Source organism: Schistocerca cancellata, chromosome 10 (genome assembly GCF_023864275.1).
Source record: "Schistocerca cancellata isolate TAMUIC-IGC-003103 chromosome 10, iqSchCanc2.1, whole genome shotgun sequence".
NCBI lineage: Eukaryota > Metazoa > Arthropoda > Insecta > Orthoptera > Acrididae > Schistocerca > Schistocerca cancellata.
The window spans coordinates 130,069,044-130,084,653 of NC_064635.1; the positions used below are offsets into that span (position 1 = coordinate 130,069,044).

Below are 15,610 nucleotides of genomic sequence, written 5' to 3' on the forward strand. Positions count from 1 at the left end.
TATGATACGCGAGTTGGGATGGAAGTCATAAAAGCAAAGACGTTTTTCGTCGCGGCGAGATCTATTTACGAAATTTCAGTCACCAACTTTCTCTTCCGAATGCGAAAATATTTTGTTGAGCCCAACCTACATAAGTAGGAATGATCATCAAAATAAAATAAGAGAAATCAGAGCTCGAACAGAAAGGTTTAGGTGTTCGTTTTTCCCGCGCTCTGTTCGGGAGTGGAATGGTAGAGAGATAGTATGATTGTGGTTCGATGAACCCTCTGCCAAACACTTAAATGTGAATTGCAGAGTAATCATGTAGATGTAGTGGAACGGTAGGGGTTTAGTCAGAAGGTGGCATTCTGCCAAGCACTGAACTGAAGGGCAATCAAATACGAAGCAGATGTATTAAGTACAAACGTCATCCGTGTAAGTCATTACAACAATACTACCAAAAGTAAAATTTTTAATTTAACTAAGTCGGCCGTAGAAACATGTGTTATGTTGGTAACACGCATTGAAGCTGTTGCGGCACCGCTGACAGTGTTTGCGTGTTTGTCCAGAGGGCAGTTTTCGTGTTGTCTGCTCGACTGATAACAGTAATACACTTTCCTCCCAGCACGTCAGCGTATCTCAGTTTTCAGAGGTATGGAAAATGTATTGCGTAAATTTCAGAGTAGAGTTTTGAAAATATTGATTTCGTGTTGTTCCAAACACATTTAATTGCAATAGTTCATTTTTTAGTCTAGAAAATGCTAATATTTCAAGTTTGTTCACTTTTCAATGATAGCAGTAGCTATCTGTGTGAGCTTACGTGTTAGTACTGCGATTATAAAGGCCTCATACAGTTAAATGGCTATTTTCAGTAGCATTAAGTTTGCCATATAGTTGCTCAAGGTGTGTGTGGTTGTGTGTGTGTGTGTGGTTGTGTGTGTGTGTGGTTGTGTGTGTGTGTGGTTGTGTGTGTGTGTGGTTGTGTGTGTGTGTGTGGTTGTGGTTGTGGTTGTGGTTGTGGTTGTGTGTGTGTGTGGTTGTGGGTGTGTGTGTGTGTGTGTGGTTGTGGGTGTGTGTGTGTGTGTGGTTGTGGTTTTGTGTGTGTGTGGTTGTGGTTTTGTGTGTGTGTGTGTGTGTGTGTGTGGTTGTGGTTTTGTGTGTGTGTGTGTGTGTGTGGTTGTGGTTTTGTGTGTGTGTGTGTGTGTGTGTGTGTGTGTGGTTGTGGTTTTGTGTGTGTGTGTGTGTGTGTGTGTGTGGTTGTGGTTTTGTGTGTGTGTGTGTGTGTGTGTGTGTGTGTGTGTGTGTGTGGTTGTGGTTTTGTGTGTGTGTGTTTGTGTGTGTGTGTGTGTGTGTGTCGTTGTGGTTTTGTGTGTGTGTGTGTGTGTGTGTGTGTGTGTGTGTGTGTTTTTGTGTGTGTGTGTGTGTGTGTGTGTGTGGTTTTGTGTGTGTGGTTGTGATTGTTCCGTTCACTAGTGACATTATCGGTATTTAAGTAATGGTCTTGCTGCCGTTGTGATCTGCAGCATAACCCAAGGCCTACGTCTTACGTTGTGTTGGGGTGTGCGCGCACAGAGTGGACCAAAATTCCATCGGAAAACTTTCAGAGTTTGTTTCAAGACAAATTTTGAGTATTTTCGTATAAAGGTCCCATAGTCTGCATCGCATCGTTAGTTCGTGTATTTTGTTTAGTTTCTTGCCCCAGTTAGCTTCGTATCTTTGTCTTTTTTGTCTTCAGTCTTCTGACTGGTTTGATGTGGCGCGCCACGAATTTCTCTCCTGCGCCAATCTATTCATTTCAAAGTAGCACTTGCAACCTACATCCTCAATTATTTGCTGGATGAACTGTCCCTCCTTTTCTTCAATTTTTTCCACATATTCACTTTCGCGCCTATTCTGCGGAGAACCTTACCTTATCAATCTACCTAATTTTCAGGATTCTTCTGTAGCACAACGTCTCAAATGCCCTAAGCATCTTCTGTTTGGTTTTGCCACTGTCCGTGTTTTGCTACCATAAAACTCTGTGCTCCAAACGTAAATTCTCAGGAATTTGTTCCTAAAATTGATACTAATGTTTGATACTAATAGACTTCTCTTAGACAGGAATTTCCTTTTTTCTAGTGCTGGTCTGCTTTTTGTGTCCTTGCCCCGTCCGTCAAAGTATTTGCTGTCTAGGTAGCAGAAGTCCTTAACTTCATCTACCTGGTTGTCAAATTGGTTCAAATGGCTCTGAGCACTACGGGACTCAACATCTGAGGTCATCAGTCGCCTAGAACTTAGAACTACTTAAACCTAACTAACCTAAGGACATCATACACATCCATGACTGAGGCAGGATTCGAACCTGCGACCATAGCGGTCGTGCGGTTCCGGACTGAAGCGCCTAGAACCGCTCGGCCGCAACGGCCGGCTCCTGGTTATCACCAGTCCTGATATGTTTCTCACTGTTTTCATTTCTGCTAATTTTTATTACTTCCAACTTTCTTCAATTTACTGTCAATCCGTATTCTGCACTCATTAGACTGTGCATTCCATTCAGTAGCTCAAGAAATTCTTCTTAACTTTCACTCTGGATGACAATGCCATCAGCGAATCGTATCATTGATACCTGTCACCTTGAATTTTAATTCCAATCTTGAACCATTCTTTTATTTTCGTAATTGCTTCTACGATGTGTAGATTGAACAGTAGGAGCGAAAAACCACAGCCCAGTCTAACACGCTTTTTAATCCGAGCACTTCGTTCTTGGTTTTCCACTGTTAATTTCCCTCTTGGATCCTGTACATAGTGCATATTACCTGTTTCTCCCTATAGATTACTCCTATTTTTCTCAAAATTTCGAACCTCTTGCACTATTTCTATTATCAACCGCAACGTCGGACCTGCTCCTCTTGTATCTTTACCTTTCCTAAAGCCAAACTGATCAGCTAACACATCGTCAACGTTTTTCCATTCGCCTGTATATTCTTGTCAGCAACTTGGATGCATGGGTTGTTAAGCTCATAGTGCCATAATTCTCGCACTTGCCTGTTTGTGCAACTTAATAGTCGTTTTGTTGCCACTTCCCCTAATGATTTTAAATATTCTGATGGAATGTTGTCTATCCCTGCTGTCTTATTTGTTCTTAAGCCTTCCAAAGGTGACTCCCTTCTTCTATCACGTCACCAGACGACTTCTCCCCCTCATAAACACCTTCAACGTGCTCTTTCCACCTATCCGCTCTCTCTCCTTTGCATTCAACAGTGGAATTCCCACTGCGCTCTTGATGTTGCCACGTCGATTTTAATCTCACCGATGGCTGTTTTGAATTTTCTATATACTGAGTCATTCCTTCAGATGTTCATTTTTTTAATTTCTTCATATTTCCCATGCAGCCATTTTGCCTCAGCTTCCCTGTACGTTGTGGCCGAGCGGTTCTAGGCGCTTCAGTCCGAAACCATGCTGCTGCTCCGGTCGCAGGTTCGAATCCTGCCTCGGACATGGATGTGAGTGATGTCCTTAGGTTAGTTAGGTTTAAGTAGTTCAAAGTCTAGGGGACTGATGACCTCAGATGTTATTCCCCATAGTGCTTAGAGCCATTCCCTGAACGTCCTATTTATTTCATTCCTAAGTGACTTGTATTTCCGTATTCCTGAGTTTCCTGGAACATTTTTGAATTCTCTCTTTCACTGATAATCTGAAGTACTTTTGTTGTTATTCATTCTTGCACCTGTCTTTATCGTTACAGCTTCTGTGAGTGCCCATTTTAGAGATGGTCATTCCTCTTCAGCTGAACTGCCTACTGAGCTATTCATTATCACAGTATCTATAGCCTTTGAGAAATTCAAACGTCTCTCTTCCCTGTCTGTTCATTCCTTAGTATTTCTCTACCCCACTTCTTTGTGCATTGATTCTTCCTGACTAGTCTTTTAAACTTCAGCCTACTCTTCATCACTACTACATTGTGATCTGAGCCTATGTCTGCTCCTGGGTACACCTTACAAACCAGTATATCATTTTGGAATCTGCCTGATCATGATGTAATCTAACTGAAATCTTCCCGTACCTCCCGGCCTTTCCGAAGTATATCTCCTCCTGCTGTTATTCTTGAACAAAGTATTTGGTATTCCTAGCTGAAAATTATTATAGAACTCGATTAGTCTTTCTCCTCTCCCAATCTTAGTGCCATACACATACTGTCCCGTAAACTTTTCTGCTACTTATTCCCCTATAACCACATTAGAGTCCCCCCATGACTATTAGATTTTCATCTCCGTTTACGTACTTATTTACCCTTTCAACATCCTCATATACCTCCCCTGGCTCTTCATCTTCTGCGTGTGACGTCGGCATGTATGCCTGAACTATCGTTGTCGGTGTTAGTTTTCTGACGATTCTGATGAGAGTAATCCTATCACTGAACTGAACTGTTGACAGTAATTCGTTCTGAGCCCTACATCCCTTTTCTTAACAACTCCTACCCCCGTTATACCATTTACTGCTGCTGTTATTACCCTATACTCATATGAGCAGAAACCTTGTCTACTCTCCATTTCACTTTACTGACCCCTACTATATCTAGATTGACTCTTTGCATTTTTCATGTTTTCTAATTTCAAGGTTCTGACATTCCACACCCCGACTCGTAGAACATAATCTTTCCTTTATTCTTTTTATTCAGTCTATTTCTCATTGTCACCAACTTACCAACCCCTCAGCTCCCTGGAGATCTTAAATGGAATTATTCCGGAATCATTTGCCAGTGGAAAGATCGACATTTTTTCGATTACAGGCCACATGTCCCGCGGATACGCGTTATGTGCCTCTGATGCAGTGGTGCCCTGAACCTTCTTAGACAAGGCCGTCGGCTAAATGATGGTGACTTCTTATGTCGGAAGTCTTCGGCCGCCTATTCTGACTATTAATCAAAATTAAGCATTGGCGGGTTTCGAACCTTGACCGAGGAAGTTCTGGTTACTAATCAAAGACGCTGCCTCTAGAGGATTGTTACGTTATCATAAAGATAAACAAATTCCAAATCCCTGACCAAACTGATTAGTAGCTTGAATGTCTCGCTAAATGCACTATTACAGTACCGCTTGAGGTCTTCTGAATGAGTATACAAAAATATTTCTCCATAAATGAAAAATTGCCGAGACACAGCATCGCCTAAACATCTTTTACTTCACCAGAAGATAAAACTTGACTCTCTCTCTCTCTCTCTCTCTCTCTCTCTGTGTGTGTGTGTGTGTGTGTGTGTGTGTGTGTGTGTGTGTGTGTGTGTGTGTGTGTGTCTGTCTGTCTTTCTGTCCGTCTTTCTGTCCCCTAGAACTACTTAAACTTAACTAGCCTAAGGACATCACACACATCCATGTGCGAGGCAGGATTCGAACCTGCGACCGTAGCAGTAGAGCGGTTCCAGACTGAAGCACCTAGAACCGCTCGGCACACCGGCCGCCATTCAGTAAGTGATGCAACATATTTTTTCTTGGTCAGTTTAAATTTTTAAAAAAAAGAGGAAATTGTTGTGGGTCATCATGGAATACTCCCGCTTCAGCTTCTATACTTGACTGACGTTCCGATAAGTGGCGGCACTATATATAGCGTTCAAAATGGCGTCTATAATGGAGGTAGGTTGCAACCAGAGCACTGTCGTTGGGTTTATTTCGTCGGAAAACCAGAGCATTGTAGATATTCATGGGAGCTGCCAGAACGTTTATGGGGACCTGGCCATGAACAAAAGGACGGTGAGTCGTTGGAGGCCGTTGTCTGTCATCATCGCAACTAGGTCGCGCAAGACTGTCCTATCTCCGGCGGATCTCATACAGCTGTGACTCTTGCGATGTTGAGACGTGTGGACACTCTCATAGAGATGATCGGCGGGTCACACACACACACACACACACACACACACACACACACACACACACAAAAACAAAAAAAAAAACTCGTTGCTCAATTGGACATGTTAATTCTGGTACCGCGCACAGCGGAATTCGAATCCGCACCAGACGTCATGGACGTCCAAGACCCATAGAGGTCGCTGCACCGTAAGCTGTGGCGTCGCGGGCCTCCTAGCCCGCATTTAGTGTGGGAGCGCCACAATGGAACACGTGGTCCCAGCGGCCAATAGCGGCGCCCCCGAGAGCCTACTTAAGCGCCGGCCGCTCGCTCAGCCAGGCCCCGCCCCCTGCCCCGTCTTCACTGTTGTCCCCCCCCCCTACCCTCCATCTCTACACCCTTATCTCCTTTCCCAAGGAGGCTTCCATCAACTGCCCCTCCTGGATGATGCCCTCTCCCCCTCCATTTATCCCTCTTATCAACTCTGATCCTCACCCCCCCCTCCTTCCCTCAGTCCATTTTCCTGGGCTCCCTCTCACCCCCTTCCATCCTCTTTTTTCCCCACCTACCCTCTCTCTGCCCCCCTTCTCTCCGCCAAGTCCTTTTGCATTTCCCTCCTCTGCCTTTTCCCATTCCATCTCGCGTCTGCAGTGCCCTCCCCGCCCTTATGAGTCTTTTCCCTCCTTTGGTTCCCCCCCTTTCGTTTTTCCTCTCCCTTCGTTTTCCCCCTCATCTGTCCAGGTCCACCCCCACCCCCCATTTGCCCTTGGCTATGGTGTGTCCTCTTTGTGCCGACATTTTAGAGCAGTGTTTACAGTGAGTGTTCATTGTTGTGTGTCTTTTCCAAAGTGTTGCGAACGTACATCACGCTGTCGCTGGGTGTGATTTTTTTTTTATATCTCTTGCGAACAGAAACCAGACTGTCGCCATGTTTTTAATTGTCTGTCTACTATGTTACCTGTCTGCTTCCTGTGTATTTTATTAGCTTTGCCAAACCTTTGCTTTATGTTTTAACATTCCACAATTTTCCGCCGTTTTACAATTTACGTCACCGTTTTATCGCCTGCTTTTATTGTTTCTTATCCTCTTCTTACGTTTTAAAAAGTCTGCAGGCTGCAGAGCAGCGTAATCCCCCCTGCAGGTCCGGGGATTAGAATAGGCCCGAGGTATTCCTGCCTGTCGTAAGAGGCGACTAAAAGAAGTCCATCCCCCTCAAGGGGGTAGTTTGCGCCTGCGTCCGGAGACGGACGGTTCCACGACCTATAATCGTGGTCTTTTTGGTTTTTCACTTCTCGTTTCTTCCTTCCTTTTGTTGGTTCCTTTCTTTGCTCTTCTCCACCTCACTGTCTTCCTTACTCTTTCCCTTGACTTCTCCTTGCCTTCTCATTGCCTTTTTCTCCTTGCCTTCTTATTGCCTTTTTCTCATTGCCTTCTTCTCCTTGCCTTCTCATTGCCTTCTTCTCCTTGCCTTCTCTGGTCTCCGCCTTGGCGTTTGAGACAGTCTGTCCTCTTTCTCCCTCTCTTCTTTTTCCTCTTCTTCCTTCCTCCCTGTGCGTGCCTGAAGGCCGACCCACGCGTAGCCGGTGACGGGGTAACGCGTAAGTCCCCGCCCTGGGTAGACATGTAAGGCACGCGCGTACCCCCTGGTAAAGGCCAGGCCCGGGGAGGGGCGATTGCCTGAGCTGATACCTTCTGACCATGCCGATTGGTCCCTCCGTCTGTTTCTCGGGAGGTGTGACCTGAGGTGTAAACATTCACCTAAGGCGGGAGTGCCCTCTGAGAGGGTCCCCACAAGGAAGGAGCGCGCCATCGGAGACGCTGGCAATCATAGGGATTCCTCCGCAATGGATTCTACTCCATCTCTCTCGACTTCGACCCAAAAACGGAAACGTGACCAGCCAACAGTGACAAAAGTACTACCGCCTGCCCCACAGTTCCTCGTAGTTTCTCGATCTGAGGACGGAAAGGATTTTTCCTCTGTCAACCCTTTCGTTATTCAGAAGGGCGTAGATGCCATAGCCGGATCTGTCAAATCTTGTACCAGGTTGCGTAACGGCACCTTATTACTAGAAACTGAGAGTGCCTTTCAGGCACAAAAACTGCTTTGGGCCACCCTCCTGTACACGTTCCCTGTCCGGGTGGAGCCCCACCGAACTTTGAATTCGTCTCATGGTGTAGTCTATACTAGCTCCCTCGACGGATTGACTGACGAGGAGCTTCAATCTTTCCTCGCTGAGCAGGGCGTGACGGCTGTCCATCGGGTCATGAAAAAGGTCAACAATGACCTTGTACCGACCCGGACACTTTTCTTGACCTTCGATAGTGTTAAGCTGCCATCGCGCATCAAGGCGGGCTACGAGGTTATTTCTGTTCGCCCCTATGTCCCGACACCTACGCGCTGCTACCAGTGTCAGCGTTTCAATCACACTCGACAGTCTTGTTCCAATGCGGCTAAATGTGTCACTTGTGGCAGGGATGCCCATGAGGGTGACTGTCCACCTCCGTCTCCTCGTTGTGTGAACTGTCAGGGTGACCATGCCGCATCCTCCCGCGACTGTCCTGTCTATAAGGAAGAACGCTGTATCCAAGAAATTCGGGTCAAAGAGAAAGTGTCCACCTCGGCTGCTCGCAAGCTATTGGCTAGTAGGAAGCCCACGCTGCTCCCAGCGGGGAAATACAGTACTGTCCTCGCCTCTCCTCGGACTACCCGGGAGGTAGCAACCCAGACATGCGATCTGACCTTCAGCACCACGGTCGTCCGTTCGGCCAGTGCTAAGATCGCGCGGTCGACGTCTCCTCTTCCTCCCATCACCCCACAGACACCAGCCCCTTCCTCAGCTTCTGCTAAGTCGAAGACCCCGAAGTCAGATGCACGGGCCTTCAAGAAGGAACCATCCCGTGCAGACTTCCTCTGTCCCTCGACCTCCCAGCCTTCGACCGGTACTTCCACCAAACGTCCTTACAAAAAGGCGCATAGGAAGCACAGTTCTCCTTCTCCGCCACGGCGCATTTCTTCTCCTGCGCCACCCAGCGGTTGCCGCCCCAGGCCGTCATCCGTTTCGCCTGGCCGCACCGCTGGTAGCCGTACATCTGGCCGTTCACCGGCGGAGGAAGCTCCCCCTCCCGGCCATCCTCCCGAGATGGCCGATGACCCTCTAGACCCCATGGACGATGACTATCCGCCTACCGATAGCGGCGGCAGTGCTCGCTCGAAGCCAGGCCCTAAGCGGCCTTCGAGGTGACCCCTTCTCTCATCTTCCTTTTCTTCCGATGGCACTTATTCACTGGAATATTCGCAGCATTCGCTCCAACCGAGAGGACTTGAAGTTGCTGCTCCGCTTGCATCGTCCGCTCGTCGTAGCCCTCCAGGAAACGAAGCTACGCCCATGCGATCAAATTGCCTTGGCACACTACACCTCTGTGCGTTTTGACCTACCCCCTGTGGTAGGTATCCCAGCTCATGGAGGGGTTATGTTGCTGGTCCGGGATGATATTTACTACGATCCCATCACGTTGCACACCGGCCTGCAGGCAGTTGCCATCCGCATTACTCTCCCCACTTTTACGTTTTCCTTTTGTACCGTTTACACTCCATCGTCATCTGCCGTTACCAGGGCAGACATGATGCAACTTATTGCTCAGCTACCTGCACCATTTTTGTTAACTGGAGACTTCAATGCCCACCATCCCCTTTGGGGCTCTCCAGCATCCTGCCCGAGGGGCTCCTTGTTAGCAGACCTTTTCAACCAGCTCAATCTTGTCTGCCTCAACACTGGCGCCCCTACTTTTCTTTCGGACACATCTCACACGTATTCCCATTTAGACCTCTCTATATGTACTCCCCAACTTGCACGCCGGTTTGAGTGGTATGCACTTGCTGATACATATTCGAGCGACCACTTCCCGTGTGTTATCCATCTCCTGCAGCATACTCCCTCTCCGTGCTCCTCTAGTTAGACCATCTCCAAGGCAGACTGGGAGCTCTTCTCTTCCAGGGCGACCTTTCAGGATCAAACCTTCACAAGCTGCGATCGTCAGGTCGCACACCTCACGGAAGTCATTCTCGCTGCTGCTGAATATTCCATCCCTCACCCTCCTTCTTCTCCACGTCGCGTACCGGTCCCCTGGTGGACCGCAGCATGTAGAGATACTTTACGTGCTCGTCGACGTGCTTTACGCATCTTTAAACGCCACCCTACAGTGGCGAATTGTAGTAATTATAAACGATTACGTGCTCAGTGTCGTCGTATTATTAACGAAAGCAAGAAAGCCAGCTGGGCTGCTTTCACAAGCACCTTCAACAGTTGTACTCCTTCTTCTGTTGTCTGGAGTAGCCTGCGCCGGCTATCTGGCACTAAGGTCCACTCCCCAGTTTCTGGCTTGAAGGTCGCGAATGAAGTCCTTGTGGCCCCTGAGGCTGTCTCCAATGCCTTCGGCCGCTTTTTTGCAGAGGTTTCGAGCTCCGCTCATTACCACCCTGCCTTCCTCCCCCGCAAACAGGCAGAGGAGGCTAGGCCACCTGACTTCCGCTCCTCGAATTCTGAAAGTTATAATGCCCCATTCACCATGCGGGAACTCGAAAACGCACTTGGCCGATCACGGTCCTCCGCTCCAGGGCCTGATTCTATTCATATTCAGATGCTGAAGAACCTTTCTCCTGCGGGTAAAGGTTTTCTTCTACGTACATACAATCGCATCTGGATTGAGGGACATGTTCCCGCATGCTGGCGCGAGTCTATTGTTGTCCCGATTCCTAATCCGGGGAAGGACAAGCACTTGCCTTCCAGTTATCGACCTATCTCGCTTACCAGCTGTGTTTGTAAAGTGATGGAGCGAATGGTTAACTCTCGATTGGTTTGGCTGCTCGAGTCTCGACGCCTACTTACCAATGTACAATGTGGATTTCGTAGGCGCCGCTCTGCTGTTGACCATCTGGTTACCTTGTCGACCTTCATTATGAATAACTTCTTGCGGAAGCGCCCGACCGCGGCTGTGTTCTTTGATTTGGGGAAGGCTTACGACACCTGTTGGAGGGCGGGCATTCTCCGCACCATGCATACATGGGGCCTTCGCGGTCGCCTCCCTCTTTTTATTCGTTCCTTTTTAATGGATCGACAGTTCAGGGTACGTGTGGGTTCTGTCCTGTCAGACACCTTTCGCCAGGAGAATGGGGTGCCACAGGGCTCAGTTTTGAGCGTCGCTCTCTTCGCCATCGCGATCAATCCAATAATGGATTGCCTCCCAGCTGATGTATCAGGCTCCCTTTTTGTGGACGATTTTACCATCTATTGCAGCGCGCAGTGTACGCGTGTCCTGGAGCGCTGTCTTCAGCGTTCTCTTGACCGTCTTTACTCCTGGAGTGTCGCCAATGGCTTCCGTTTTTCTGCCGAGAAGACGGTCTGTATTAACTTCTGGCGCTACAAAGAGTTTCTCCCACCGTCCTTACGACTCGGTCCCGTTGCTCTCCCAATCGTGGAGACAACCAAATTTTTAGGCCTTACCTTTGACAGGAAACTTAGCTGGTCTCCACATGTCATATTTGGCCGCCCGTTGTACCCGTTCTTTAAATGTCCTCCGTGTTCTCAGTGGTATGTCGTGGGGAGCGGATCGAACCGTCCTACTTCGTCTATATCGGTCGATCGTCCGCTCCAAGCTGGATTATGGGAGCTTCGTATACTCCTCTGCACGGCCATCCATCTTACGCCGCCTCAACTCCATACAACATCGGGGTTTACGACTTGCGATCGGAGCATTTTATACCAGTCCCGTAGAGAGTCTTCATGCTGACGCTGGCGAATTTCCACTCACCTACCGGCGCGATATACTGCTTTGTCGGTATGCCTGTCGGCTACTGTCAATGCCCGACCATCCGTCTTATCGTTCCTTTTTTGACGACTCTCTTGACCGTCAATACGGGTTGTATGTCTCTGCCCTGCTACCCCCTGGAGTTCGCTTTCGTCGCCTTCTTCAACACCTTAATTTTTCACTCCCTGCAACCTTTCGAGTGGGCGAGAGCCGCACGCCACCTTGGCTCCAGGCTCAGGTCCGCGTTCACCTTGACCTCAGCTCGCTCCCAAAAGAGGTCACCCCCGGTTCGGTCTACCACTCCCGTTTTTTGGAACTTCGTTCGAAGTTCAACAACATGACTTTCATTTATACAGATGGCTCTAAGACCAATGACGGGGTCGGGTGTTCCTTTATTGTCGGGGCACAAAGTTTCAAATACCGGATCCATGGCCATTGTTCGGTCTCCACAGCTGAGCTCTTTGCCCTCTACCAGGCTGTTCTTTACATCTGCCGCCACCAACATTCTGCTTATGGCATCTGCTCAGATTCCCTGAGCGCCATCCAGAGCCTCAGTGATCCGTACCCGGTTCACCCTTTCGTACACCTGATCCAACGCTCTCTTCAGCAGCTGGTGGACGTCGGTTCTCCGGTTAGCTTTATGTGGGTTCCTGGCCATGTCGGTATCCCTGGGAACGAAGCTGCAGATGCCGCGGCCAAGGCTGCGGTCCTCCAGCCTCGGACAGCTTCTTGTTGTGTCCCTTCGTCCGATTTTAGCAGGGTCATTTGTCGGCGCATTGTGTCGCTGTGGCATGCCGATTGGGCTGCACTTACCGACAACAAGCTTCGGGCCTTAAAACCTCTCCCCGTGGCTTGGACGTCCTCCTCACGCCCTTCTCGGCGGGAGGAGGTCGTTTTAGCCCGGTTAAGAATTGGACACTGCCGGTTCAGCCATCGCCATCTGCTGACGGCTGCGCCGGCGCCGTTCTGCCCGTGTGGGCACTTGCTGACGGTTAGACACATTTTAATGTCCTGTCTAGATCTTAACACACTGTGCCTCGATCTTAAACTGCCTAATACTTTCGATGCAATTTTAGCTGATGACCCACGAGCAGCTGCTCGTGCTCTTTGTTTTATCAATTTGACAAACCTCGCTAAGGACATTTGATTATGTTGTTTTTTAATCCTATGCCTGTCAGTCTGTCTTTTATCGTGTTTTCCCTTTTAGTTGTTGTTGTCAACTTGTGCCTCGCGGTGCATTCTTAGAGTAGTCAGGGCGCTAATGACCATTGAAGTTGTGCGCCCTAAAACCACAAAAAAAAAGAGCAGCGTAATAGTCTGCTGCCAGCCCGCCCCCTTCGGGGGGAATCGAAATACAATAAAAAAAGCTCATCCAGTCAGTCTGATCTCGCTTCCGTCGGTTTACACCTCGCTTGCGCTAGACCGCTTTGTTCCTGGTTCGTGTACGACTTTGTTTCCTTCTGACTGTGTTGTTCGGTCTTGTCGTATTCGTTCCGTCCTACGTTGGTCGTGTCCGTCCTCTTCCATTGTGTTGTCGTTCGCGGGCCTCTCCGCGGGTCCCGCCGCGCCTTCTGTCAGTGCTACCCCGCGACCGTCCTGGTCGCAGTTACAACATTAATATTCACAACCTGGTCCACCAGTTAGGGTATTCAGTGGTGTGTGGCGGCTGGATTCCTCGCCGCCCAACATAAGAGCATAAAGAGCAACAAAGGACAATCTGAGTATGCGTTATGAGGCTGATGTCGAACATCGTCATAGGCCATGAAATATGGACACATCACTAAGCACCTCTCCTCCGAAGAAAATGTTCAAAGCCGCACCTTCAGCCAGTAAAGACACTGGAACTTTGGAGGGCTTATTTTGTTTGTCCTCACCCTTGGTGCAGCGATCTACTCCGAAATATATTGTACTCCCCTCAGGAATCCTGCTTCGTTTATATCGGTCCATAGTCCCTATGGGAGCCTCGCCTACTCGCCTATCCCTCTTATGCCGTCTGAACTCCATCCATCATTGGGGGTTACGTCTTGCGACCGGAGCATTCTATACTAGTCCCGTCGAGAGTCTTTATGCTGAAGCTGCCGAATTACCATTGACCTACCGGCGCGATGTACTGCTTTGTTGGTATGCCTGCCGGCTTTTGTCAATGCCCGACCACTCCTCTTATCAGTCCTCCTTCGACGATTCTCTCGACCGTCAGTATGGGTTGTATGTGTCTGCCCTGCTGCCCCCTGCAGTCCGCTTTCGTCGCCTGCTTCGACAATTGGATTTTGCCCCCCCCCCCCCTACCACTTTCAGAGAGGGTGAGAGCCTGACACCACCTTGGCTCCAGGCTCGGGTTCACATTCATCGTGGCCTCAGCTCGAAGGAGGGTACTCCGGATGCAGTGTATTGCTCGCAGTTTGTCGAATTTCGAGTGCAACTCGCCAGTAACACTTTATTTACACTGATGGCTCCAAAACTGACGATGGTGTCGGCTGTGCCTTTGTCGTTGGGGACGTCACCTTTAAATACCGGCTCCTCGACCAGTGTTCAAGCTTTACGTCCGAGCTTTGTGCTCTCTCTCTCTCTCTCTCTCTCTCTCTCTCTCTCTCTCTCTCTGGCCGTTCAGTATGTCCGCCGCCACCGCCATTCTCTGTATGTACTCTGCTCTGATTCACTCAGTGCTCTTCAGAGCCTTGGAGCTCCATATCCGGTCCATCCCTTGGTGCAACGGATCCAGTAATCCGTCCATTCATTTGCTGAGGATGGCTTTCCTGTTAGCTTTATGTGGGTTCCAGGCCAAGTAAGAGTGCCTGGGAATGAGGCTACTGATGCTGCGGCCAAGGCTGCAGTCTTCCTGGCTCGGCCAGCCTCCCTTTGTGTCCCATCGTCTGACATTAGTGGGGTTGTTTGTAAGAGGTTTGTGTCATTGTGGTGGGATACTTGGTCGTCACTTCAAGAAAATAAGCTCCTGGCCATAAAACCGTTCACAACAGCTTGGACAACCTCTTCCCGACCCTCTCGGTGAGAGGTCATTTTGGCCAGGTTGGGGATTGGGTATTGCCAGTTTAGCCACCGCTACCTGCTATCCGGTGACCCCGCCCCGCAGTGCCCTTGTGGTCATGCATTGACGGTGCGCCATATTTTATTGTCGTGTCCCCGTTTTAATCAATCTCGTGTTGTCCTGTCTCTGCCATCTACCTTATAGGAAATTTTAGCTGATGACGCTCGAGCACCAGCTCGTGTTCTTCGTTTTATTACTTTGACAGACTTGTCCAAAGACATCTAACTCTTTTAATTATTTTATTTGCGTCCTTGTAAGAACTTTCTGGTGCCCCCCCTTGAGTTTTACCCGATTATATGTGCACTTACATTTGTGACTGGGCGCTAATGACCTTAGTGGTTGAGCACCCTAAAACCCCACAAAAAAAAAAAAAAAAAATCCCCTCAGGAAACTGAAGAAACGACTTCAGCATGTTAGTCGCCACAAAACTACAAATAAACTTTTTCTGTGTGACAAAGAAAAGGCTCACACAAGTCGGCGCACCCGAGGGGGGCTCACAGGACTTCATTGGACTGCTCTTCCTCATCCACCGTGCAGCCCAGATCTAGCACGTTCAGAGTTCCATCTTTTTTTGGCCCAATGAAGGATGCAGCAGTGGATGATGGGGAAGTTATTGATGCAGCAAAAGTTTTGCTCCTATGTCAAGTAGACTCGTTCCATGCAGGCATACAGGCCCACGCAGTAGGGTGGCCGTTACATTGAAAGGAGATAACGTTGGAAAATAAGGGTTTGTAGTCAAGAGCGGGGAATAATATAGTGTACTGCAGTCCTCAATAAAACCAAGCTTTAAGAATAAGTGTTGCATTACCCAGTGAACGCCCCTCTCACGTTTAAAACAGTTTAGATGACTGAGATTGGCTGAAAGGAGTGTCGTTGAGGCCCCCGTGTGTTTGCGGCCCCGAAGGGCAGGCCTAGCGTCAGTTCGATAGTGGTGGATCGGCCGTGGCTCCCATCAGTTGTTAAGAA

General features: G+C 48.8%; 1 protein-coding gene across 1 annotated transcript in view; it reads left to right on the forward strand.

Moving 5' to 3' along the window:
- Nucleotides 1-556: 556 nt before the first annotated feature.
- The window catches only part of LOC126106188 (DNA-dependent metalloprotease SPRTN-like), a gene marked incomplete at its 3' end in the record, with an annotated part of 36,445 nt that continues 21,391 nt past the window's right edge, over nt 557-15,610 (forward strand). Inside the window, exon 1 of the mRNA XM_049912424.1 lies at nt 557-631. The remainder of the gene's footprint in view (nt 632-15,610) is intronic.